We start from the raw sequence: 26896 nt of genomic DNA on the forward strand, positions 1-26896 counted from the left end.
TAATGAATAGGTCATGTGTGACATTATGATCATTGTTCCTAAAAAGTGCATTTGTTGCAATCTACGCTTCCCTTTTGATGTATTGCACTTTAGAAAATTACAGTAAATTTGAAGTGTGCTCACAGACTGATGCTTAGAGGAACAGGCTGGATCTGGGCCAACGGTGCTGGATGTAAGGAAGAGATAACAGTTTATACCTTGTAGTTTGGGAGTTTCAATGCTTTATGGAATTATAGAAGGGGATCCAAGGCTCACGTAAAGCTTTTAAGACAACACTGGCAATGATAGTAAAAGAAAACAAGGTCACGGGATCAGAGGATGAGACACTAAGACACTTCATTCATATGAAAAGACAAGTTTTTAGTTGTAAAATATCTTCAGATTGCATATAGTCTTGTAAATGATGAACTGAGTAATTCAGTTTGCATAGGTAAATGTGAAATGTTGGGTTTGTTTGAATAAAAAAATGTTTTAAAGCAAAGAGTAAAAAAAGAAATCATAGGATCATTTGAGGTGATGTCATTAGTGTGGTATATCACCACTAGGGATACATATTCATGTGACAGACATTTGGGCTATTACTTATTAACCCACTAATAGGAACACTTAATATGTTTATGAAAGGCAACCTGCCAGATAATACATGCTGCCCAAACCACAGGCAGCATAAATCAGAGACCAGCTCCATAAATTATAAATATCTACTGTATGTTTCAGAGCAAACATAGTTGACAGCAGAGGTCAGGAACAAGGTGAATAAGGCAGCCATACACATTAGATTGCTGTATGCTGTCGGACGATCAGTATTTTTGCTGAAAGCGATCTCTCCTGACACCTCTATACACAGGAACCCTTAGCTCAGGTGAACGCTCCTGTGTTGTCGGAGGCCTCCTTCACATGTCAGCGTCTCCAGTACGTGTGGTGACAGTTTTCATACATACTAGAGACACTTACACACATAGACCCATTAAAATAAATGGGTCTGCGCACATGTCAGTGTGTTTCCGTGGGCTTGTTTTTTAACAGCAGTATCAGCCGCAAAAAAAACCGCACTCGTGCACTCTGATGACACAAGGATGACATCCATGTGTCATCACTGTGACACATACCAGCACCTTGGAAAAGCTGTACAGTTCACGCTGTTCTCAGAAATTTCTCACGGTGGTAGCGGTGACGTCATGAAGGTTACCACAGTTCATCGGCCAGCTCACACTGAACTGACTGAGTTGTAGTGAATATCCATGGTCTTTAATAGCAGGCACACAGACCGCAGAGCGCAGCAGGAGCCGTGCTGCAGTACAGTGTATGCGCTCTCACACTGTGTGAGGGCGCATGGCAAGGACGCCATGCACGCCCAGCCATGCACGGCTCACACAGTGAGAGTGTCAGCAGCAGAGCGGGGCAGCACTGGAGGAGAGAAGAGGTGAGTATGATTGTTTATTTTTTTTTTGGGCAGCAGGATGAGGGCTCAAGGGGTGCCAAGCTTACCAGGATGGGGGCTCAAGGGGTGCCAAGCATACCAGGATGGGGGCTCAAGGGGTGCCAAGCATACCAGTATGGGTGATCAAGGGGTGCTATGCATACCAAAATGGGGGCTTAAGGGGTATCAAGCATACCAGGATGGGGGTTCAAGGGGTGCCATGAATATCAGGATGGGGGATAAAGGGGTACCAAGCATACCAGGATGGGTGATCAAGGGGTGCCATGCATACCAGGATGGGGGCTCAAGAGGTGCCATGCATACCAGGATGGGGTTTCAAGGGGTGACAAGAATACCAGGATGTGGGCTCAAGGGGTGCCATTCATACCAGGATGGGTGATCAATAGTGTTGAGCATTCCGATACTGAAATATCGGGTATCGGCCGATATTCGCGGTATCGGAATTCCAATCCTTAATTCCGATACTTTTAGAATATCGTGTACTGGAATTGGAAGTTCCCATAATGCAATGAGCCAGTTTCATTTTATTCAGCCAATGAGGCTCCTAAGAAGTGTGGGAACATCCTGTTAGGCATGTAGGCATGTTAACTAATGGCATGGCAGTGATTGGCTGCTGAAATGATGTCATGATTAGAGATGAGCGTTGCTCGACTCGAACTGTTCGCCAATCTCAAATTCGAGCCGTTTTGGGCGGTGTTCGAGCCGTTCGGCGAACACGAACGATTTGAAAAAAAAATCGGCTGTTCGAGGTTATGTTCGATAACTGTTCGTGCACCAAAATCATAACTGGATTTTTTCTCAGTAATGATGAAAATTATTGTTAATACGCAGTTTGAGTGTACAGCGGGGCGGGGGGAGGGGCAGGGGATGGATCTCTGCAGGAATAATGAAGATCTCCATTTTTTTTTCTCTTTCCCGCATTTACAGTGGGGAGGTGCAATCTGTCAGCCTATCAGCAGCGCACACACGGAGCGAAGTGCTTTTTTTCACACAAGCAAGGGTGTAGTGCCGGCGTCCCTGCCCTCTGCTAGGTAGGGACGCTGTTCCCCTCACCGCTCTGCTCCGTGCCCGGCGTCCCTCTCCCGCTCTGCTGGCAGCGCGCGCTCCTTCCCGGCCACTGTGCTTAGGGCGCGCGCGCGCGCCCTCCCTCCCTCTTAAAGGGGCCGCGCGCGCCGTCTTAAGGAGTCCCCGGCCAATGGCCGGAGGACTTTACCATTTATAAGGCACCTCCTCCAAAATGGAGGTGCCCGAGCAATGTTGTTGCACCGTTCTACTCTGCTTCAGCCCTCAGGTCCCTTGCCAGTTACCTGCCAGTTACCTGCCAGATTCCTGCCAGCTTGCTGTCCTAATCCTGCCTGATTTCCTGTTACCTGCCTGCCTGAGGTCCGACGGTCTGCCTTACAACTCCGGTCAGTCTGTCTATGGACCAGCTTGCCCGCTCACCTGGGAGCGCTTCTCCGCTACCTGCCTGCTTGCCTGCCCGGAGGCTCCGCTGTCACGTGCTGTGACCACCAGCTATTCCAGACTCTTGCCCGCTCACCTGGGAGCGCTTCTCCGCTACCTGCCTGCTTGCCAGCCCGGAGGCTCCGCTGTCACGTGCTGTGACCACCAGCTATTCCAGACTCTTGCCCGCTCACCTGGGAGCGCTTCTCCGCTACCTGCCTGCTTGCCTACCTGGAGGCTCCGCCGTCACGTGCTGTGACCACCTGCTATTCCAGAGACTCTCGCTTGCTCACCTGGGAGCACACATCCTCCATCTGCCTTGCTAGCCTACCTGGAGGTTCAGCCATCACAGGTCGTACCTACCCTTTACCTAGAGACTGCCCCAGTTACTTGCCGTGACCTCCAGCCCGTTCTTCCAGAGACTGCCCCGGTCACTTGCCGTGACCTCCAGCCCGTTCTTCCAGAGACTGCCCTGATCACTTGCCGTGACCTCCTGCCCGTACACCCAGAGACTGTCCCGGTCACCTGCTGTGACTGCCTGCCTGGTCGCCACCCGCTCCCTTACAAGGACCGCTCCCTTGTATAGTAGCCCAGAGGTTCCGCCTCCCAGACCCGTTACAGTTTGCTCGGGCCATGGAACCCGGTGGCACCCAAGCTCCCTCGCTCTCGGACCTGTGTCATGAACTGTCCCGTCAGAGGTCCCAACAGGAGTCCATCCTGGGTCACCTGCGGAATGTCAATACTCGCCTGGACACTGACTGCTCCACCAACAACCTCCGCCAGTGCCATGTCTCGCAATCCGGCAGCTCCGCTGTCCACTAACACCATGATATCCTACCCCGGACCTCGGCTTTCTGCACCTCCTCGCTTCGGAGGCGACTCAGCACAGGCTCGGGGCTTCATAAATCAGTGCACCCTGCACTTTGAACTATTGTCCCACCAGTTTAACTCCGACCGAGCCAAAATTGCATTCATCATGTCCCATCTCACCGGGGAGGCCCTGGCCTGGCTAAATCCTCTATGGGAGAGAGGAGACCCCCTGGTGTCCAACTTGCCTGCTTTTCTCACGGCTTTCCGGAAAGTCTTCGACGAACCCGGACGGAAGACCTCATCCGCATCATCGTTGCTACGCCTCCGTCAGGAGAGTCTCACCGTGGGCCAATATGCCATACGGTTCCGTACCCTTGCCTCGGAGCTGGCCTGGGATAACGACGCTCTGGTTTCCGTCTTCTGGGAGGGTCTGTCCGGCCGTATTAAAGATGAACTTGCCGGTCGGGACATTCCTACCACTCTCGATGACTTAATAACTCTTGCCACCCGGATTGACCTACGGTTCCAGGAGCGTGCCAAAGAGGTCACCCGTGAGAGGAGGTTACCACGTCTAGCTCCTACTTTTCAGAAACCCGTCACTCCTTCTGTCTCTAACCAGGTACAACCTCCTGAGCCTATGCAGGTCGACCAGACCAAGATGGTCAAGACCCGTCAGGACTTACGCCGTGCCGAGGGGACCTGCTTCTACTGTGGCAGTAAGGAGCACCGGATCCGTGCCTGCCCGGAGAGGTCGGGAAACGCCTGTGTCTAGGTTCGCTCAGAGAGGTCCACCTAGACAAGAATAAATCCTCTCCATCCCTGCTGTTGTCAGTTTCAATCGTCTACGGGGAGAACCGTTATTTCGAACTAGCCCAACTGGACTCTAGAGCAGCCGGGAATCTTATTTCACAGTCCCTGGTAGAGAAATACCGCATCCCCACCAAACCTCTGGCTGTACCCTTGTCTGTTGCTGCCGTGGATGGGGGGCTCTTACCACGCCCCATCCAACTCATCACCGAATCCATTACTCTGCAGGTGGGAATGCTGCATTCTGAAAGTATCTCCTTCCATGTTCTGCCTGGACTCTCTCACGCCCTCTTGCTAGGCCTACCTTGGCTCCAGAAACATGCACCCGTTCTTGACTGGCAGACCGGAGAAGTCCTTCGCTGGGGACAGGGCTGCCATAAGACCTGTCTGGTTCCCGTTCATCCCGTCCGTCCTTCTCCTGCCCCAGCTAATCTACCTGGACTTCCGATTCCTTATTGGTCTTATGCTGATGTCTTTAATAAAAAGGAGGCAGAGACACTACCTCCTCATAGACCATACGACTGCCCTATCGACCTGTTACCTGGTACTTCTCCTCCCCGTGGGCGTATTTATCCATTATCCGCTGCTGAGACCCGGTCGATGTCCGAATATATTGAGGAGAATCTGGCCAGGGGATTCATCCGGAAATCTACCTCCCCGGCGGGAGCAGGCTTCTTTTTCGTCAAAAAGAAGGACGGCTCTCTCCGTCCCTGTATAGACTATAGAGGCCTTAACCAGATCACGGTGAAGAATAAGTACCCCCTTCCGCTCATTCCGGAGTTATTTGATCGTCTGAGGGGGGCTAGAATCTTCACCAAACTGGACCTCCGTGGGGCGTACAACCTGGTTCGTATCCGTCAGGGGGATGAATGGAAGACGGCATTCAACACCCGGGACGGCCACTATGAATATCTGGTAATGCCCTTTGGCCTCTGTAACGCTCCTGCCGTCTTTCAAGAGTTGGTCAATGACATCTTCCGGGACCTTCTCTACTCCTGCGTAGTGGTGTACCTGGACGACATCTTGGTCTTCTCTCCGGATCTCCAGACTCACCGGAGGGATGTTCATCAGGTCCTGCTCAGGCTCAGGCAGAACCATCTCTACGCTAAATATGAGAAGTGCCTCTTTGAGCAGACCTCGCTTCCGTTTCTGGGCTACATTATCTATCAGACCGGCCTACAAATGGATCCTGAGAAACTGTCTGCCATCGAGAAATGGCCCCGACCAGAGGGGTTGAAGGCTATTCAACGGTTCCTGGGCTTCGCCAACTATTACCGCCTCTTCATCCCGCACTTCTCTTCCCGGACTGCCCCAATTTCCGCGCTCACCCGTAAGGGTACTAATCCCAAAGAGTGGCCGCCCGAAGCAGAGGAGGCCTTTCTTTCCTTAAAACAGGCCTTCTCTTCCGCCCCGGTGCTGCATCGCCCGGACGGCAACAAGCAGTTCTTCCTGGAAGTTGACGCCTCCTCCTCTGGAGCCGGAGGGGTACTTACTCAAAAATCATCTTCCGGGAGAATGGTAACTTGTGGCTTCTTCTCCAAACTCTTCTCCTCTTCTGAGCGCAACTATTCCATAGGAGACCGAGAGTTATTGGCCATCAAGCTGGCGTTGGAGGAGTGGCGTTACCTACTCGAGGGGGCTCTTCATCCGGTAATAATTTACACTGACCACAAGAACTTGGCTTACCTCCAGCATGCCCAGAGACTTAACCCGCGCCAAGCCCGGTGGTAAATGATTTTGCTTGCTTTGATTTTGTTCTTCATTTTCGCCCGGCTGACAAAAACGTCAAAGCAGACGCCTTGTCCCGATCCTTTCTGGTGTCCGATCTCGAGGAAGAACCTAAACATAACATCGATCCCGCCAGAGTAATGCAGGTGGCTCCCGTGAGTCTAAATCGTCTCCCTCCCGGTAAGACGTTTGTTTCAGTACCTGATCGGGAGAAGATCCTACACTGGGGCCATTCGTCTAAACTAGCTGGCCACGCCGGTCAGAAAAAGACCCTCCAGCTTATTGCCCGGCACTATTGGTGGCCTACCCTGCACAAGGACATAATAGACTTTGTTTCTGCCTGTGTGTCCTGCGCCCGCAACAAAGTCCCGAGACATCTGCCAGCCGGACGCCTCCTTCCGCTTCCTGTACCTGCTGCCCCCTGGCAGCATATAGCAATGGACTTTATAACTGATCTCCCCGTCTCTGCCGGTTGTACGGTCATTTGGGTGGTCGCTGACCGCTTTTCCAAGATGGCTCACTTTATTCCCCTGCCAGGCCTTCCGTCTGCACCCGAGCTGGCTAAAGACTTTATCCGCCACATCTTCCGTCTTCATGGCCTGCCCCTCCACATCGTGTCGGATCGTGGGGTACAGTTCACCTCACGTTTCTGGAGAGCCACTTGTAAACTACTAGACGTCACCCTGGACTTCTCTTCCGCTTACCACCCACAGTCCAATGGTCAAGTGGAGCGGATCAATCAGAACCTGACCAGTTACCTCCGGCACTTCGTTAATGCCCACCATTCTGACTGGGTGGATCTCCTACCATGGGCCGAGCTCTCTTATAATAATCACGAGAGCGAATCCTCCTCCAAATCCCCGTTTTTTGTAGTCTTTGGTCAGCATCCTCGGATTCCTTTTCCTGTCTCCACCTCTGTGGACAACCCGGCTGCGGAATCTCTCGTTAGCAAATTTTCCTCCATATGGGAGAGTACCCGGTCCGCACTCCTTCTGTCATCCGAGCGTATGAAAAGACACGCTGACAAAAAACGCCTGGATCCTCCACAATTTCGTCCAGGAGATAAAGTCTGGCTCTCATCTAAATATGTTAGACTCAAGATACCTTCTTACAAATTAGGACCTCGGTTCATCGGTCCTCTGGAGGTCATCAGTCAGATCAACCCGGTGGCCTATAAATTGAAACTCCCGGCCAACTTACGGATCCCTAACTCCTTCCATGTATCTCTCCTCAAACCTGTGGTGCTTAACTCTTTTTCCAAGTCTACAGGTACGCCTCCTGCTCCGGTTTCTGCTGAGGACGAGTTTGAGGTAGAGAACATTCTTGCCACCAAAAGGGTAAGAGGAAAGACCTTTTTTTCTGGTAGATTGGAAGGGGTTTGGTCCTGAGGAGAGAACGTGGGAGCCCCGGGAGAACATCCATGCCCCTCTCATCCTAGCTAAATTTCTATCTGGCCTAAAAAAGGGGGGGCCTAAAGGGGGGGGTACTTTATTGCCGGCGTCCGTGCCCTCTGCTAGGCAGGGACGCTGTTCCCCTCACCGCTCTGCTAAGTGCCCGGCGTCCCTCTCCCGCTCTGCTGGCAGCGCGCGCTCCTTCCCGGCCACTGTGCTTAGGGCGCGCGCGCGCGCCCTCCCTCTTAAAGGGGCCGCGCGCGCCGTCCTAAGGAGTCCCCGGCCAATGGCCGGAGGACTTTACCATTTATAAGGCACCTCCTCCAAAATGGAGGTGCCCGAGCAATGTTGTTGCACCGTTCTACTCTGCTTCAGCCCTCAGGTCCCTTGCCAGTTACCTGCCAGTTACCTGCCAGATTCCTGCCAGCTTGCTGTCCTAATCCTGCCTGATTTCCTGTTACCTGCCTGCCTGCCTGAGGTCCGACGGTCTGCCTTACAACTCCGGTCAGTCTGTCTAAGGACCAACTTGCCCGCTCACCTGGGAGCGCACATCAGCTACCTGCCTGCTTGCCTGAGGTCCGACGGTCTGCCTTACAACTCCGGTCAGTCTGTCTATGGACCAGCTTGCCCGCTCACCTGGGAGCGCTTCTCCGCTACCTGCCTGCTTGCCTGCCCGGAGGCTCCGCTGTCACGTGCTGTGACCACCAGCTATTCCAGACTCTTGCCCGCTCACCTGGGAGCGCTTCTCCGCTACCTGCCTGCTTGCCAGCCCGGAGGCTCCGCTGTCACGTGCTGTGACCACCAGCTATTCCAGACTCTTGCCCGCTCACCTGGGAGCGCTTCTCCGCTACCTGCCTGCTTGCCTACCTGGAGGCTCCGCCGTCACGTGCTGTGACCACCTGCTATTCCAGAGACTCTCGCTTGCTCACCTGGGAGCACACATCCTCCATCTGCCTTGCTAGCCTACCTGGAGGTTCAGCCATCACAGGTCGTACCTACCCTTTACCTAGAGACTGCCCCAGTTACTTGCCGTGACCTCCAGCCCGTTCTTCCAGAGACTGCCCCGGTCACTTGCCGTGACCTCCAGCCCGTTCTTCCAGAGACTGCCCTGATCACTTGCCGTGACCTCCTGCCCGTACACCCAGAGACTGTCCCGGTCACCTGCTGTGACTGCCTGCCTGGTCGCCACCCGCTCCCTTACAAGGACCGCTCCCTTGTATAGTAGCCCAGAGGTTCCGCCTCCCAGACCCGTTACAAAGGGCATGTGTCATTGGCAGTGTATGTCACATGTCCACCCAGCCATTTTCCCCGTCGCCACCATTTTCTCACTGCTGCAGCTGCGTGTTAGACGGTACCGCTGTTGCTGTGTGCGCTATACCTTGTTAATTTCAAGCCAATTTTAGCACAAATCTACAGATAGCTTGGGAGTAGGGAAGAGTTGTGATTGCAGTCCTTTTAAGGACTAGGTTACAGCATTTCCTACGACTTTTATCAGGCAGGTCTGTGCTCTTAAATAGATAGGTTGGGAGTAAAGACTAATTGTAATTGCAGTCCTTTTCAGGACTAAGTTACATCAGTTCCTATCAGTTTTTGCCAGGCAGGTCTGTGCCAGTGCTGTGCAAGTTTTTTTTCACAGCATTTGGCTAAATCTAGCAAAGCTAATCCTTTTTGGCCTCTTGCAGTGTGTGTTAGTCAGTGGAGTAGCCTATCTGTGTTGCAAGCTACACCACCTGTGTATAGAATACCAATTTTTTTACTGCACCTAGTGAAGTAAAACCTTTTGGGCATAGCATCATTCTATTAGTCCATCTATACTAACCTCCACCAGGTGGCAAATTCAATATAATTTTTTTTCTGCATCTAGCTCTGAAAAAATATTTGGGCTTCTAGCAGTGTGTGGGACTTGTTCTATTAGTCCATCTATACTGACCTCCATCAGGTTGCAAATTCAATATATTTTTTTCGGCATCTAACCCAGCCAATAGCTTTGGCCTAATACCACAGTTTGGCCACTCAGCTCTGCTCGGTTCCCATCCATTGTTTTTTTGTGCAAACAACTCCATAGTTGTGAATTAGTTAACCACCAAAATGAGTGGAAAAAGGCCTGCTGCTGGTGGAAAGGGGAATAGGCGTGTTGGGAAGGGGAAAAAAGGTTGTGTCCGTGGGGTAGGCGTTAAAGCAACAGTAACATCTGCAGAAGAAAGACCATCTTCCAGCCATACTAAAATGTCTACTTCTTTTAGCGGACAATGTGATAAGATCCCTTTCTTACGGCCACGCCAATCGCTACAAATTCCAGATGAGGCACAAAAACAGCAGGTGCTTCAACGGATATCAAGTGCTCCTTTAAGTGGGTTCTCCTCCACATCAACTTCAATATCACAAATACTCCAGTCCTCAGAGGTGTCACCCCAATCGCACTTGCTTCCTTACAGCTCCCAAATCTCCAGCTGCCCGTCTGAGTATGAGGTAGAACAGATGGTTGAGTCTGCAGAGCTGTTTACTCATACTATAGCCTGGGAATCAGAGGTCGGCTCCAGCACTTCTGTGAATCCAGACGAGGAAATGATCTGCACTGATGCCCAGAATCTTTAGGAGTCGGATCCAGGACCAGACGCAGAAGGTTCTGACCATAATGTAGACCCTCATTCCCAAACTGTAACTCCTGTTGGTGGAGACAATGAGGAAGACTATGATGAGACTCAAATACCTGATTGGAGCGACAACTTTAGTTTTTAGTCAGGGCAGGAACAGGTTGGCTCTGAGGACGACGGGTGTGATAACACACAGGGTGATGATGAGGTTGGAGATCCCACTTACTGTCAACCCACAGTCAGCCAAGAGATGAGGTCAGCAGAGGAGGTGGAGGAGAATGCTAGTGACGACGAGGTCAGGTTGCGCCTTCCTGGACAGAGACGTAGTACTGGAAGCACGTCAACAACTGCATCCTCAAACACAACTCTGCCTCTCACCACAAGTCGTGGTGGCTCTTCAGGTCGCATGGGTGCTAAGCCTTGCATAGCCTGGGCATTTTTTCAGATCGATAAAGATGACCCAACTCGTGTTATATGTAACATTTGTCAGCAAAAGCTAAGTAGAGGCCAAAAAATACATAGTTTGAGTACTTCATGCATGAACCGGCACATGGACATGAAGCATAAGTTGCAGTGGGAAGCTCACTGTGCTACAATGCGGCCTAGCCAACCACCGTCTGCCACATCTTGTGCATCCGCGGCCTCTTCATCCTCTGTGACTGGGGGGACAGCAGTCACACCTGTTTTGGGACGCAGACCTGCCACCTCTTTACCCGCAACAGCCAGCGTGATTGGCAGGTCATCATTTTCTTTGGAGGTGGTAACACCAGCTGGTGTTCAGCGCTGTCCGACATCGATAGCACCACCTTTGGATCAAGGCAACCTAACATGTCCGCCTGCATCTTCCTCACAGACCGGCAGACACCCTTCTCAACCCCGTCTAAGCACAACAGCCAGCCCTCGGTCCCTCAGATGTGGACAAGTAAAAGACCATTTCCTCCTAGCCATGAGAAAGCTAAGAGGTTGAATTTCACCATCTGCAAGCTCTTGGCTACAGAAATGCTGCCTTTCCGCCTGGAGGACACAGGATTTTCGAAACCTTATGTCCGTCGCAGTGCCCCAGTACCAGATGCCCAGTCGGCACTACTTCTCAAAGAAAGGTATGCCTGCGCTCCACCAGCATGTCGCACACAACATCACCGCTTCTTTGAGAAACTCTGTGTGTGACAGGGTGCATTTCACCACAGACACTTGGACGAGTAGGCATGGACAGGGGCGTTACATGTCGCTGACTGGGCACTGGGTAACTATGGTGACAGCAGGACAAGGGGCTGCTGTCCAAGTCTTGCCGTCCCCACGAGTTGTGCGTCAATCCTCTTTATCTCAAAGTTCCTCCACTGCTTCTGCCTCCTCAACCTCCTCTTGGTCCTCCACCTGCACCCAAAGCCTGTCTGGTCATGCCACAAGCTTTCTAAGTACGCAGAAGGGATGCTGCACACCTCCTTACTATGCTGGCAGTAGGACTCAACATCATCATGCGGTTTTTACTTTGAAATGTCTGGGAAATGTGAGTCACACAGCTGAGGAGTTGGTCAGCTCTGGAGAACCAATTTCTTGAATGGTTGTCTCCACTGGACCTGAAACCAGGGAAGGCCGTGTGCGACAATGCTGCAAACCTGGGTGCGGCCCTTCGCCGGGGCAATGTCACACACGTGCCTTGTATGGCTCACGTGTTGAACCTGGTTGTCCAGCAATTTTTAGCCCACTATCACGGACTAGATGGCCTTCTGCAGAGGGCAAGGTCGCTGTGTGCTCAATTCCGCCGTTCGCATCCCGCAGCTCAGCGACTTACATCTCTACAGAAGTCGTTGGGCCTGCCAGATCACCTGCTAAAATGCGATGTGCCTACCCAGTGGAATTCAACTCTGCACATGTTGCAGCAACTGTGGCAGCACCGACAAGCCCTGGTGCAATACGTTCTGACGTATAGCCTGGGCCAACGAGATCGAGAGGTGGGGCAAATCACGCTAGAGGAGTGGTCTCAGATCAGGGACCTATGCACCCTTCTGCACAGTTTTGAAATGGTGACGAAGATGTTTAGTGCTGACGATGCCATTATCAGCATGACTATTTCGGTGATTTACATGCTGGAGCGCATGTTAAACAGAATTCGGAGTCAGGTGGTGGCACAAGAGGAGGTGGAAGAAGTAGAGGAGGAGGAGTTGTATGCGGAAGGGCTAACATCTGCAAGGTCCAGAAGGTCGGCAGCACCAAGACGGCAGGCATGGGAGGGTGGGGGAGATGGTTTTACCAGGGCGCATGGTAGCAGCCAAACTAGTGAGGAAGGTGCAGGAGCCCAGGAAGAAGTGGGGGACGAACTGATGGAAGACTCATCAGATGAGGGAGACCTTGATCACATTTCTGTTGTGCGAGGTTGGGGGGAGAGGACAGAGGAAGGAAGCATGATTGTTACCTCGCCACCAACACAACAGAAACTTGGTGCTCCTGGATGCGCAAGACACATGAGTGCCTTCTTGCTGCACTACCTGCAACATGACCCTCGAATTGTGAGAATTAGAAATAATCCTGACTACTGGGTTGCCACACTGTTAGATCCCCGGTACAAAAGTAAATTTGCAGAAATTATTTCTGCCATAGAAAGGGATGCACGCATGCAGGAGTATCAGCAGAGACTGTTGCAGAATCTTACATGTGCTTTTCCACAAAACACCAGTGTTGCACATAGTGAATCTCACAGTTCCAACTTGCCAACCGTGGGACCGTCGAGTGTTCTGCACTCAAACCGTAACAGAAACACAGTATCTGCTGGTAACATCAATTTTGCGCAATCATTTCACCACTTTTTTAGCCCATCCTTTGCAAGGCCACAGGAGACAAGAAGTCTGACACACAGTCAACGCCTAGAGACGATGGTACAGGAGTATCTCCAAGTAAACTTTGAAGCCATGACTGTCTCTGGACCCTTGCTCTTTTTGGGCTTCCAATCTGGATAAATGGCCGGAGCTAGCCACTTACGCCTTGGAGATCTTGTCATGCCCCGCAGCCAGCGTTCTGTCTGAACGTGTGTTCAGCGCTGCTGGTGGTGTGCTGACAGATAAGAACATGCGGCTCTCCACTGATAATGTAGACAGACTCCCGTTCATAAAGATGAACAAATCATGGATCCGAAACAACTTTTCTACCCCTGTGTCATCCTGGGGAGAGTAAAAGCTTGATGATTGGTTAAAATCACCTCACCAACCATTTTAAGCTTTCAAATTACTAATCATGTTTATCTGTATCTTGGCTGGAAAATAATTTGGGCTTTGTAGCAGTGTGCAGTACTGATTCTATTAGGCCATCTATACTAAGCTCCACCAGATTTAAAATTAATAATAATTTTTAGCTGCATCTAGCCCGGAAAATAATTTTGGGGCTCCGAGATGCGCAAGACACATAAGTGCCTTCTTGCTGCACTACCTGCAACATGACCCTCAGACTGTCAGAATTCGAAGTAATCCTGACTACTGGGTTGCCACACTCTTAGATCCCCCACACTCTTCGATCAACCTTTTCATTTTAATAAAGACCAAAAAAATGGTCATTTTTGAAATTATAAGCATTAGCAGGTTATTAGAAACTGAAATCAAACAGTTTTCAACTCAAAACTTTATTCTAGGTGATGTTACATTTGCACATAGGACCCCTTGTTCGAAAGGAGCTTCTGAACTCTCTCGTCCATTGAATTTGTCAGGTTTTGGATGGTTTCTGCTTCAATTGTTTTGCATGAGGACAGAATACCCTCCCAGAGCTGTTGCTTAGATGTGAACTGCCTCCCGCCATCATAGACACTCCTTTTGATGATGCTCCCGAGGTTCTGAATGGGGTAGAGGTCAGGGGAGCATGGGGGTCACACCATAACTTTGTCCCCTTTTATGCCCATATCAGCCAGAGATGCAGATGTGTTATGTGCAGCATGAGACGGTGCATTATCATGCATGAAAATGATCTTCCTGTGGAATAAACGGTTCTTCTTCTTGAACCATGGCAGGAAGTGCTGTTTGAGAAACTCCACATACATTATGGAGTTCATCTTTACGCCTTCAGGGATCCTAAAGGGGCCGACAATCTCTCTCTCCATGATTCCAGCCCAAAACATTACTCCACCTCCTCCTTGTTGGCGCTGTAGCCGTGTTTGCGTGGGGTGTCCATCAACCAGCCATCCTCCACTCCATCCATCTGAACCATCGAGCGTTGCATGGCACTCATCCGTGAACAAAACAGTTTTGAAATCAGTCTTCATGTATTGTTTGGCCCACTGGAGCCGTTTCTGCTTGTGTGCAGTGGATAGAGGAGGTCGACAGGATGGCGTACGCACAGCTGCAAACCTCTGAAGGACCCTGCATCTTGTTGTTCGGGGCACGTTGGAGGCACCAGCAGCTTCAAAAACTTGTCTGCTGCTATGACAAGGCTTTTTTGCCGCTGCTCTTTTAACCTGACGTAATTGCCTGTAGGAAAGAGTCCACAATTTTCCCTTATCAGCACGCACACGTGTGTACTGTTTATCAGCTACATACTTCTTGATTGCCAAGACACTTCATCCTGATCATCGCACATGTTGATAGTAGTCATGCCTTGACCTAAACACTCCACAATTTGTTGCTTCTCAGCAGCCGACACATCCTTTTTCTTTCCCATTTTGGCAGAAAATGTAGGCTGCTTAATAATGTGGGACAGCCTTCTTAAGTAGTCTTGCCTTTCATTGGACACACCTGCCAAACTAATTAGCACAGGTGTCTGCAATTGCTTACAGTGATATAAAGAGCCCTGACACACATCACCATCAATGAGTTTAACTGGCAAACAAAAAAATTCTTCCCTTATCACTCCTAAATAGTGTTGAGCGATACCTTCCGATATCAGGAAATATCGTATCGGACCGATACCCAAAAAGTATCGGATATCGCCGATTCCGATACCGGAAACCAATGCAAGTCAATGGGACACAAATATCGGAATGAAAATAAACCCCTTCTTTCCTTGTAGGTTAATTCTACATGAAGTAAAACAACTAAGAATAATGTAGAATGTATTACGTGAAAAGCCGGCAATTCATCAGCGTCATACACCGGTACCCGACAATTTAGAACAGAAAGAATAAAGAATCACACATAGATTAGATAGATAGAAACATGTCAGTCACATATATATGAAGTACAGTGACAGTGTGGCTTACTGTACTTGTCATTTAGTGTAAAGGATTTATTAAAAAAAATAATAGTGTTTTCATGCACCGTCTCTTTAAAAAAGCCGGCCGGCAATTCAGCAGCGGTAGCCGACAATTTAGAACAGAAAGAATAAAGAATCACACATAGATTAGATGGATAGAAACAAGTCAGTCACATATATATGAAGTACAGTGACAGTGTTGATTACTGTACTTGTCATTTAGTGTTAAAATAAAGGATTTATTTAAAAAAAATTGGCGTGGGGTTCCCTGTAATTTTAGGCTCTAGCGGAGGTTAAGCAGACAGCTGGGGCAGAGGTTTGAAGCCTGGGAAGGGGGTAATACCCATGGAGCTTCCCAGGCTACTAATATCAGCCCCCAGCTGAATACCTAGCCTTTACTAGCTATCATAATGGGGGAGCCCCCCAAAAAATGACGTGGGGGCTGATATTAATAGCCCAGGAAGGGTGCCATGAATATTGGCCCCCTCCCAGGCTAGAAACACCAGCCGTCAGCCAGCCCAGAAATGGCGCATCCATAGGATGCGCCAATTCTGGCACTTAGCCTCGCTCTTCCCACTGCCCTGTAGCGGTGACAGTGGGGTAATAGAGCTGGGGTTGATGTCAGCTTATAATGCCAGCTGACATCAAGTCCAGGTTAGTAATGGAGAGGCGTCTATAAGACACCCCCATTACTAACCCCATAGTCAAAGTTAAAAAAAAAACACAAACACCCAGACTAAAGTCCTTTAATTGAAATAAAGACACAATTCTTTATTGTTCTAAATTAAACCATACTTACCATCACGCCCAGTCCAGCTGAAGCCAACGATCTCCTGCAATAAAAGAAAAATAATAAAGCAATATCATCCTTACCTTTCCATGGTTCCTACGACAGCTTCAGCTCTGCTACATCGAGATGACAAGCTGGACCGCAGCAGAAAGCTGCCATCCAGCTTGCCATGCCGCACGCACTGAGAAGCGCATGTGTAATGAACTCGGCTCACCTCATGCACGTCACTGACAGCGTGGTAGAATTCTCACGCTGAAGCGCTGAGTGCAGGAGAATTTTCCCACGCTGTCAGTGACTTGCACGAGGTCAACTGAGTTCATTGGACATGACCTCACCTCATGCACGTCACTGACAGCGTGGGAGAATTCTCACGCTGAAGCGCTGAGTGCAGGAGAATTTTCCCACGCTGTCAGTGACGTGCATGAGGTGAGCCGGGTTCATTGGACATGACCTCGGCTCATCTTTATGCCGTCACAGCGAGACACTGAGGAGCGCAAGCAAGCCTGCGCTTCTCAGTGTCTGCGGGATGACAGGCTGGATGGCAGCGTTCTACTGTGGTCCAGCCTGTCATCTCGATGTAGCAGAGCTGAAGCTGTCGTGGGAACCATGGGAAGGTAAGGATGAGGTTGCTTTATTATTTTTCTTTTATTGCAGGAGATCGTTGGCTTCAGCTGGAATGGGCGTGATGGTAAGTATGGTTTAATTTAGAACAATAAATAATTGTGTGTTTATTTCAATTAAAGGACTTTTTTCTGGGTGTTGTGTTTTTTTTAAATACTTTACTAGAAATTCATGGTGATCATGTATAATATTGGCGTGACCCCATGAATTTCAGGCTTAGGGCCAGCTGATAATGCCAAGCTGGCCCTAACCCTTTATTACCCAGTGAGCCACCGCACCAGGGCCCTGGATGAGTTGGGTACAGCGCCAGAAGATGGCGCTTCTATGAACGCGCCATTTTCCGGGGTGGCTGCGGACTGCAATTTGCAGCGGGGCGGTCCAGAAAGCTTGGGGCTCCCTACGCTGCGGATTCCAGCCCCCAGCTGCCTAGTTGTACCTGGCTGGACACAAAAACAGAGCGAAGCCCCACGTCAATTTTTTTAAAATTATTTCATGAAATAATTTAAAAAAAAGGGCTTCCCTATATTGTTGTGTCCGGCCAGGTACAATTAGGCAGCTGGGAGTTGGGGGCAGCCCGTTCCTGGATGCTGTACCTGGCTGGCATACAAAAATATGGCAAAATTTTTGGGAAAAATTAATTAAAAATAAATAATAATTTAGGGACTGCATCTTTATTAACCCCTCAAGTGTCATTTAGTGTTAAAATAAAGGATTTATTAAAAATAAAATTGGCGTGGGATCCCCCATAATTTTAGTCTCTAGCGGAGGTTAAGCAGACGGCTGGGGCAGATGTTTGAAGCCTGGGAAGGGGGTAATACCCACGGAGCTTCCCAGGCTACTAATATCAGCCCCCAGCTGAATACCTAGCTTTTACTAGCTATTAAAATGGGAGACCCCCCCAAAAAAATGACGTGGGGTCCCCCCTATTTTAATAGCTAGCAAAGGCTAGGCAGACAGCTGGGGGCTGATATTAATAGCCCAGGAAGGGTACCATGAATATTGGCCCCCTCCCAGGCTAGAAACACCAGCCGTCAGCCGCCCCAGAAATGGTGCATCCATAGGATGCGCCAATTCTGACACTTAGCCTCGCTCTTCCACGCTGCCCTGGTGCGGTGGCAGGGGATAATAGGGCTGGGGTTGATGTCAGCGCCAGCTGCCACGAAGCCCAGGTTAGTAATGATGGGCGTCTATAAGACACCCCCATTACTAATCTACAAAGTGTTAATAAAAAACACACACTACACCCAGAAAAAAATAATTTATTTGAAATAAAACACACCATTTTATTTAGTTCTTAGTTTACTAAAAAAAAAAAAATAGTTACCTGTCCACGTTCCTGCGCTGATCTCCCATGCACAGCTGTCACATCTGGAGATGGTGACAGCTGTGCATGGCTGCTGTAAGCTCACACTGCCGGGAACACGTCCGCTCCCGGCAGCGGGAGCCCCTGACTGAGGTCACCGGAGTGCAGTCAGTCAGCGCTGCTCCGGAGACCTCCTTTACGGCACTGCTGTACCGTGGGAATTTCTCACGGTACAGCGGGGCCGTAAAGCAGCTAACCGGAGCAGCGCTGCCTGAACTCCGGCGAACCCGCTTATGCAATGACGGGGCTGCTTTACGGCCCCGTCATTCTAGCGGCGGCGGTGGTTCAGAGCGGTCACATTCTATGTGGCTGCTCTAAACTGGAGATAATCGTGGGACACTCGTGGACTACTACGGAGGGGTAAGGATAAGGTTGTGGTTTATTATTTTACATTTTATTGCAGGAGATCGATGGCTTCGGGGAATTAGGTGTCTAGGTGAGTATAGGTGTAGTTTTTTATTTTTTACTTTATTTTAGGTGGTGATCGGCGGGGACAGATAATGTATAAACTAATTTATTTTTGGTAACCACTGGCCACCAATGACATGTATTTAAAATTTATTGGGGACCAAAAACAAAAAATATGGGGGCCTAAAAAAAAAACGTATAGGGGCAAAAATATAAACCTATGGGGGCCAAAATAACATATGGGCCAGTTTAAATAGCAGGATCAGGCTGATGGGAACTACTGCTCCCATCAAGCTGATCCTGCTGGCACGAGTGGACGGGGGACAGACATAGGCCGATGGGAGTAGTAGTGTCACATCGGCCTATGTTTGCCTGCACGCACACACCCGCAAACATCGCACAGACACCGCACACACCCGCACAGACACCGCGCACACACCGCACAGACACCGCACACATCGCATAGACACCCACACACACCAATCATGACCGGTCTGATGGTCTGGGAGGTGAGGCTGACCTGTGCGGCCATGGGAATGTTCATGTGAGTTCATGCAATGCAGTCAAGCATGAACTCACATGAACCCTCTGAGGGCACCGCGGCTACTTCAAATGACCAGCTGATCGGCATCACCTGATACCTCAGCTGTTCATTTGAAATAACCGGCGGGAAAGCGCAGTACAGAACGGGAAAGCCGGCGGTGAAGTCTTTTCACTGCCGGCTTCCCCGCCCGGGTCCTTCGCTCCCCGCTCCTTGGTGCTGCGCTCCCCGCCCGGTCCTAACTTACCATCGGGATGGGAGGTGGCGAGGGGAGCGGAGGATCGGGGTGGGAGGCTGCGGGGAAGCAGTATGGGGCTGTGTGATTGTTTAAAAGCCGGCGGCTTTTTACCGCCCGCCGGCTTTTAAACAATCAGGAGAATTCTCCCACGCTGGGATGGCATTCTGATGACAGGCTGGATCGCAGCTGAGCGCTGCCATCCAGCTTGTCATCCTTCAGAGACACTGCAGAGCGCAGGCATTATGGGAATTTCCGATTCCGGTATTCGACATTGTAAAAGTATCGGAATTAAGTATCGGAATTCCGATACTGCGAATATCGGCCGATACCCGATATTTCAGTTTCGGAATGCTCAACACTACTCCTAAACACTTTTTGCATAATAGTTTGGAACACAGTGTACATGTGCTTTTCCACAAAACACCAGTGGTTCACGTAGTGAATCTTACAGCTCTAACTTGCCAACCGTGGTCTGTATGGAGTTGTTCAATAAAGGGACCAAAATTAAGATAACATAGACGGGAGAGGTCTCTATGAATAGGAATTCCAAAGTATTCCTAAGTATTTGATACCCTGTGATGGCCAGGCAAAGGGAAAGTTGGACTGGATGGAATCCTGTATGGATTTGGGGAGGGAGACATCGAGGGCCTCAGACTTCGCTGCATTGATTTTAAAATTTGACCATGTAACAAAGTGATCTATTTCAGCCATAACAGCAGGGATGGATATATGTGATTGAGTGATATATACTAGGACATTATCAGCAAATAGAGAGCACTTGTACTCGGTGCCTCCCACCTCAATCCACCTAATATTGGGGTTATGGCAAATTGATGAGAGCAGGTGCTCCGTCACTAGGATGTATAAGAGATGGGACAGAGGACATCCCTGCCTTGTCCCATTGGTGATTATGAAAGGTGATGAAAATGTTCTGACACACCCCCTGAGCCTTGGGACACCCGGAGCCAGACCCTTTTTGGTGGATGCTGGTGGTTGTAGTCTCCGTGGCGGCGACCCGGTTCCGTGACTCAGGGCGGTCAAACCAGTGGCGGAACTATTTATGTGGTTTAGATGTTTAAACGTCCGACTACGCCACCCGTGGATTGCGGTCAGAGTGAACCACCGCTGCAGGGCAGACCGCTGAGGCTGGTGTTGTGGGTGCAGCAGAGCGTAGCATAACTCCCCACGGGAGAAGTATAGCCTCAGGGCAGTGTATGCGGAGGATGGGGGTGATGGTGCAGGGCAGCAGCAGTAACGACACGGAGTCAGTGATGCAGTCCAGGGCCTTTACTCACAGTTCTTATTATCCAGACCACTTCTGCAGGTAACGGCTGCCCACGTCGTACTGAGCTCACCAGGTGCGGGGCTCAGACAACTCCCAGATAACTTTGGAGCGCTTCACAGGACCCCCTTTGTGTGTCCTTTGTCTGGCCTTTCTTACCAACCCTTCTGTCCGGCTGCCTCGGGCCTCCTCTTGGTAAACTTGGCGCCAGTTTCCCTGACCCTATGTGGTGCCTTCCCAGCGGGTGTAGAGAGGGGCTGCGCCACATAAAATGTCACAGCCTCCGGTTTCTAGCTGAGGGTCGCTTCCCGCCTCCACTAGTTTCAGGGACCGGTCTCCCCCTTTGGCCTGACCCCTCCACGCAGGTGGATTCGGGCGTGCAGTGGCGACTCGCCCGTCCGCACCCCTGGGATCCCTTCGTTCCTCGTTCCTGGAGCCTTCTCCGCTCCTCTTCCTTCCTTCTCCCTCTTCCAGGCCTGGGCCTCTGTTACTAGGCCCGCCTCCGGAGCAGAGCTCATGCAGAGCCCCTGCTCCCTGCCACTTCTGCTCAGACTTCTCTGCACTGAACTAAGATGGTGCTCACCTTTTATACTCCCTTCTCAATGCACCCAGGAACTGCTTCCTCCCTGCTCCTGCACTACAGGGTTCCCCTTCCTCAGTGTTCCCTCCCCCCACTCCAGCCAGGGACAGGGACTGTCGTGCCCATCTCAGGGGCATATTGGTCGCCCTGCCCCACGGCAATGTGGTGTAATGCATGCAGGTGTTGGGTCCTGATCCACACTCCATCCTTACCTGAGAGTGAGATATCACACCTCTGGGTGAGGTGCAATACCTCTGTAGCAACAGAGCCCTCAGGGTGCTACAGTTCCATTTATCTTCAGCCTAGGTGATGTATTGCGATACAGGGCCGTGATTTTGGCTATAAAAGGGTCCCCTAGACCCCTACCCCAAACTTTTTAAGAGAATAATATATGGCGTGCCAGGAGACTATGGAATGCTTTCTCAGCATCCAACGAGAGTATCTAATTACAAATTTTTAACTGCATCTAGCCCAGGAAATACTTTGTGCCTAGTAGCAGTGTCTGCTAGTCAGCGGATTATCCCGGCTGTTAAGCAAGCTACACCACCTGTAGTTTGGACACTTAATTTTTTCAAAGGAAATGCTTCGGGACCACGGGATACTCCGTGAAGAGCATCAGGAGGCACCCCAAGGCATAGGGGCTGGGACTGGCGGTAGGATGCCTTGCGGTGGACAGCCGAGCTCGATCCTTATAAAAGCTTTTTAACTGCAGCAGCTTTAGTGGACGCTGCTGGAGCTGGAATTATGCGGCTGCTGGCATGAGACTTGCCCTCCAATAGATCCTTGTAAAAGGATTTAAAGTGTATTCATTCAAATTAGAGAGTCAATTTAAATTAAAAAGCTTAGAGCTGCCTCCACCACAGGGGGGCTCGCTCGACCCACCAGCGGACAGGCACCAGTATTGGGAGAGCGGGGCTGGCCGTCAGGGTCCACCGTGGCTCTGGCACAAACCCGGCGACACGGAGGTGGCACGGGCAGGAACGGACTGGCCGTGTCGGCTTCTCACTTTTTGGATTTTAGAAGGGCATGACATGCCTATATCTGTGTCTCCCCCTCCTTTTACTCCTCCACCTCTTTTCTTTTCGCATGACTATATGTACTTGTCACTTTTCCATGTGTTAGTTTTGTCTTCTGAGCAGTTTGTCAGCTTTTGGACACCTTTGAAGGTGTTTTCTATGTGTTTCTATGTGTTTTTGTTTGCCTGCGATTGGTTTTAACGGTGTTCGAAGGTGTTTGACGAACAGTTCGACGAACAGTTTGGCGAACACACGGGTGTTCGACGAACCGAACCTAGCTCGAACACTACGGGGGTAGCTCAACACTAGTCATGATGCACTATAAAAGCCGCCGCCGCCATTTTGAGCTCACTCTGCTGTGAATTCAGTTAGGGATAGGACGCTGTTGTTCTGAGGGACAGTTTTAGCTACCTATTTGCTCTATTCTGCTTTACCCAAGCTACTTTATACATCGCTGTGCCTTGCAGCGCTAGTGCACAGTTCTCTGTGCTGTTCACCGCTGTCTGCAAGGTCTCTGTGTGTGAGTGCAGCTCAAGCTGTAGTGTGTGCTTCAGCCAAGTCTGGTAGTAGTGCACTCAGCGTGCGTCACTGCCTCATACATTGTCCTTTTTTGCCAATTCATAATTTTTCCTGATTTCTCCTATTAGTGTGGTGGTTCCATCCGTATTCAGCTAAATTGGTTCCAAACACACTACACTGTGTGCAGAATTATTAGGCAAGTTGTATTTTAGAGGATTATTTTTATTATTGATCAACAACTATGTTCTCAATCAACTCAAAAGACTCAGAAATATCCAAGCTTAATATTTTTTGAAGTTGGAGTGTTTTTTTTTAAGATTTGGCTATCTTAGGAGGATATCTGTTTGTGCAGGTAACTATTACTGTGCTGAATTATTAGGCAACTTAATAAAAACCAAATATAATCCCATCTTACTTGTTTATTTTCACCAGGTAAACCAATATCAGTGCACAAAATTTAGAAATAAACATTTCTGACATGCAAAAACAAAGACCAAAAAAATTAGTGATCATTATAGCCACCTTTCTTTATGATGACACTCAACAGCCTTCCATCCATAGATTCTGTCAGTTGCTTGATCTGTTTTCGATCAACATTGCATGCAGCAGCCACCACAGCCTCCCAGACACTGTTCCGAGAGGTGTACTGTTTTCCCTCCCTGTAGATCTCACATTTTATGATGGACCACAGGTTCTCTATGGGGTTCAGATCAGGTGAACAAGGGGGCCATGTCATTATTTTTTCTTCTTTTAGACCTTTACTGGCCAGCCACGCTGTGGAGTAGTTGGATGCATGCGATGGAGCATTGTCCTGCATGAAAATCATGTTTTTCTTGAACGATACTGACTTCTTCCTGTACCACTGCTTGAAGAAGTTGTCTTCCAGAAACTGGCAGTAGGTCTGGGAGTTGAGCTTCACTCCATCCTCAACCCAAAAAGGTCCCAGAAGTTCATCTTTGATGATACCAGCCCATACCAGTACCCCACCTCCACCTTGTTGGCTTCTGAGTCGGAGTGGAGCTCTCTGCCCTTTACTGATCCAGCCTCTGGCCCATCCATCTGTCCCATCAAGAGTCACTCTCATTTCATCAGTCCATAAAACCTTTGAAAAATCAGTCTTAAGATATTTCTTGGCCCATTCTTGAAGTTTTATCTTATGTTTCTTGTCCAAAGGTGGTCGTTTTTCAGCCTCCCTTACCTTGGCCATCTCCCTGAGTATCGCACACCTTGTGCTTTTTGATACTCCAGTAACGTTGCAGCTCTGAAATATGGCAAAACTGGTGGCGAATGGCATCTTGGCAGCTTCACGCTTGGTTTTCCTCAATTCATGGGCAATTATTTTGCGCCTTTTTTGGCCAACACGCTTCTTGCGACCCTGTTGGCTATTTTCCATGAATTGCTTGATTGTTCGGTGATCACGCTTCAAAAGTTTGGAAATTTCAAGACTGCTGCATCCCTCTGCAAGACATCTCACAATTTTGGACTTTTCAGAGCCCTTCAAATCTCTCTTCTGACCCATTTTGCCAAAGGAAAGGAAGTTGCCTAATAATTAAGCACACCTTATATAGGGTGTTAAAGTCATTAGACAACATCCCTCCTCATTACACAGATGCACATCACCAGATTTACTTAATTGGTAGTTGGCTCTCAAGCCTATGCAGCTTGGAGTAGGACAATATGTATAAAAAGTATCAAAGTGATCAAAATACGCATTTGCCTAATAATTCTGAACACAGTGTATATAGGAGTAGATAGAGAATTTTTTTTTTGTCTTGCAGCGCTAGTGCACAGTGCTCTGCATCTGCACTGTTCACGGCTGTCTGCAAGGTCTCTGTGTGTGAGTGCAGCTCACGCTGTAGTGTGCTTCAGCCACTTCTGGTTGTAGTGCGCTCAGCGTGCGTCACTGCCTCATACATTGTCCTTTTTTGCTAATTGACCATTTTTCCTGATTTCTCCTATTAGTGTGGTGGTTCCATCCGTATTCAGCTAAATTGGTTCCAAACACACTATATAGGAGTAGATAGAGGAGCCTTTCTGCAGCATTGTGCCCTGCAGTCCCAGCCTGATTAGTATTAGCCTATTTTTTGTAGCCTCATCTATTGCATTGTAAGTTACCTTCCTGCATTGTAATAGCTACAAAAAGTTTGTGATACTATCCGTATTACATCTTTGGGCACATCCAGTGTCTTTTTGTGACAAAAAAAAACTAAATAAAGTTCACCAAACACTCCACTTTACAGTTGTGTAGGCCACATTAGCTCATATTAAAGTCTAGTCCACACTTTATAAAATTAGTGTTTCTTATACCTGTTAGCAGCTGTTCAGGAATAAGCACACTAAGCCCTTAGTACTTTTCTGCCTATCTTTATCAGTCTACCAAGATGAAGAAGGCAGGGAGTAAGGCATGTGGTCGTGGTCGTGGAGTTTCTGCAGGGAGAGGATGTGGGGATTCTGTGCCTGCTGTGGGCACCAGTGACTCAGCATCCCCCAGTTTTACCAGGGAACAGTCCTTTATGCGCAGCTTTGTAGGAGCTAGCCATACCCCACTGCTGTGGGAGGACCAAATTGAAGCCGTTGTCGGATGGATGGCAGCTAACGCATCAACTTCAATTAGTTCCAGATCCTCTCAGGTCCAGAGCACTGAAGAGCACCCATCTGTCTCTTCACCACCTGCCAAATTGCCCAGGCAGTCAGAGAGCCCTGGACAGGAGCCATCTCTACTTCTGTTCTCTGAATCTCTTGGCTTGGAAAGAGGGGGCCAGCCAAGCAGAATTCGAGAATTTGAAGAGGAGGTAGTATGCAGTGATGTGCAACCGTTTTGTCTCCTGAATCTGAAGAGGCGGGTGGGCCAGTGCCTATGGTCAGCAGCACACCTCAGTACGCATCTGATGATGAGACTCAGGTGCCACTTTCTGGTGCATACTGTGCTGTCGAGACTACCCAGGAGAAGCAGTTGTTTGAAGAGGGTGGTGTAGATGATGAGGTCCTTGACCCATCATGGCGTGAGGGACAGGAAGGTGGTGGGAGCAGCTCTGAGGAAGAGATTCCCCGAATGGCCCAAAAAGGAGGGAGAGTGAGGGGGCAGACTTGGTTGCCTGTAGCCTCCACTTCGGCACCCATTAGGAGCATGGCTCTTCCAAAATCCAAAGCGGGCGCTCCCAAGACTTGCAGTGCCTGGTCCTTTTTTGACACAGTTGCAGATGACATTTGCTTTGTCAAATGCAAGCTGTGTAATCAGAAGGTGAAAAGAGGGAAAAGTGTCAGCAACCTCAATACCACAAATATGTGGAAACATGTGCGGACCAAGCACGTGGTGGAGTTACAAAAACACACTGAAGACCTAGGCCAACCTACAGCGCCACCTACCACCACCTCTTAAGCTCGTGTTGTAGCCTCTTCCTCCAGCTCACACAGCTGGTTCGGCTTCCTCACAGGATCGCCATGGAAGAACCTCTGGCACTGTTGTACAGAGACACAGTGTAATTCCACCCACAGCACCACTTTCCCTGTCATCCTCACACTCCCAGGCCAGTCTACAGCCATCATTAGCACAGGCATGGGAGAAAAGGCGCCCATACTCGGCAAACCACCCACCGAGCACAGGCTCTGAATGCTGGCATTGCAAAACTACTGGCCCTGGAAATGCTATCATTCAGACTGGTGGAGACTGACACCTTCCGTAACTTTATGGCATTGGCAGTCCCACAATACAACGTGCCCAGCCGCTTTTATATCAGCAGGCAAGCCGCCCCTGCCCTGCAACAGCATGTGGAGGGAAAAATTAAACATGCGCTACAAAACGCCGTCAGTAGCAAGGTCCACTTGACCACCGATGCGTGGACCAGTAAGCATGGACAGGGACGATACCTTTCCCTCACTGCCCATCGGGTAAATGTTGTGGAGCCGGGTACAGATCTTGAGAGTGGCGCTGTACGTGTTCTGCCAACTCCAAGGATTGCAGGAATCCAGTTTGTACACATTGACTCCTCTTCATACTCCAGTTCCTCTGAATCAGCGCTGCAGGAGCCGTCACGGTCTACCTCCACATCGACCCGTGAACGGTTACCTGTTATGATAACCGATATGAGCACAGCCGTGGCCAAACGTCAACAGGCCGTATTAAAATTAATTTCTTTGGGGAATCGAAGCCACACA

The 26896-nt window shown here is 49.7% G+C and overlaps 1 protein-coding gene across 1 annotated transcript in view; it reads right to left on the bottom strand.

Moving 5' to 3' along the window:
* Positions 1 to 26896, bottom strand: part of CLDN16 (claudin 16) — a 111523-nt gene that overhangs the window by 34303 nt on the left and 50324 nt on the right. The window lies entirely within an intron of this gene.

Source organism: Phyllobates terribilis, unplaced genomic scaffold, assembly GCF_046119375.1.
Source record: "Phyllobates terribilis strain yellow unplaced genomic scaffold, ASM4611937v1 Scaffold_3__8_contigs__length_932513732, whole genome shotgun sequence".
Taxonomy (NCBI): domain Eukaryota; kingdom Metazoa; phylum Chordata; class Amphibia; order Anura; family Dendrobatidae; genus Phyllobates; species Phyllobates terribilis.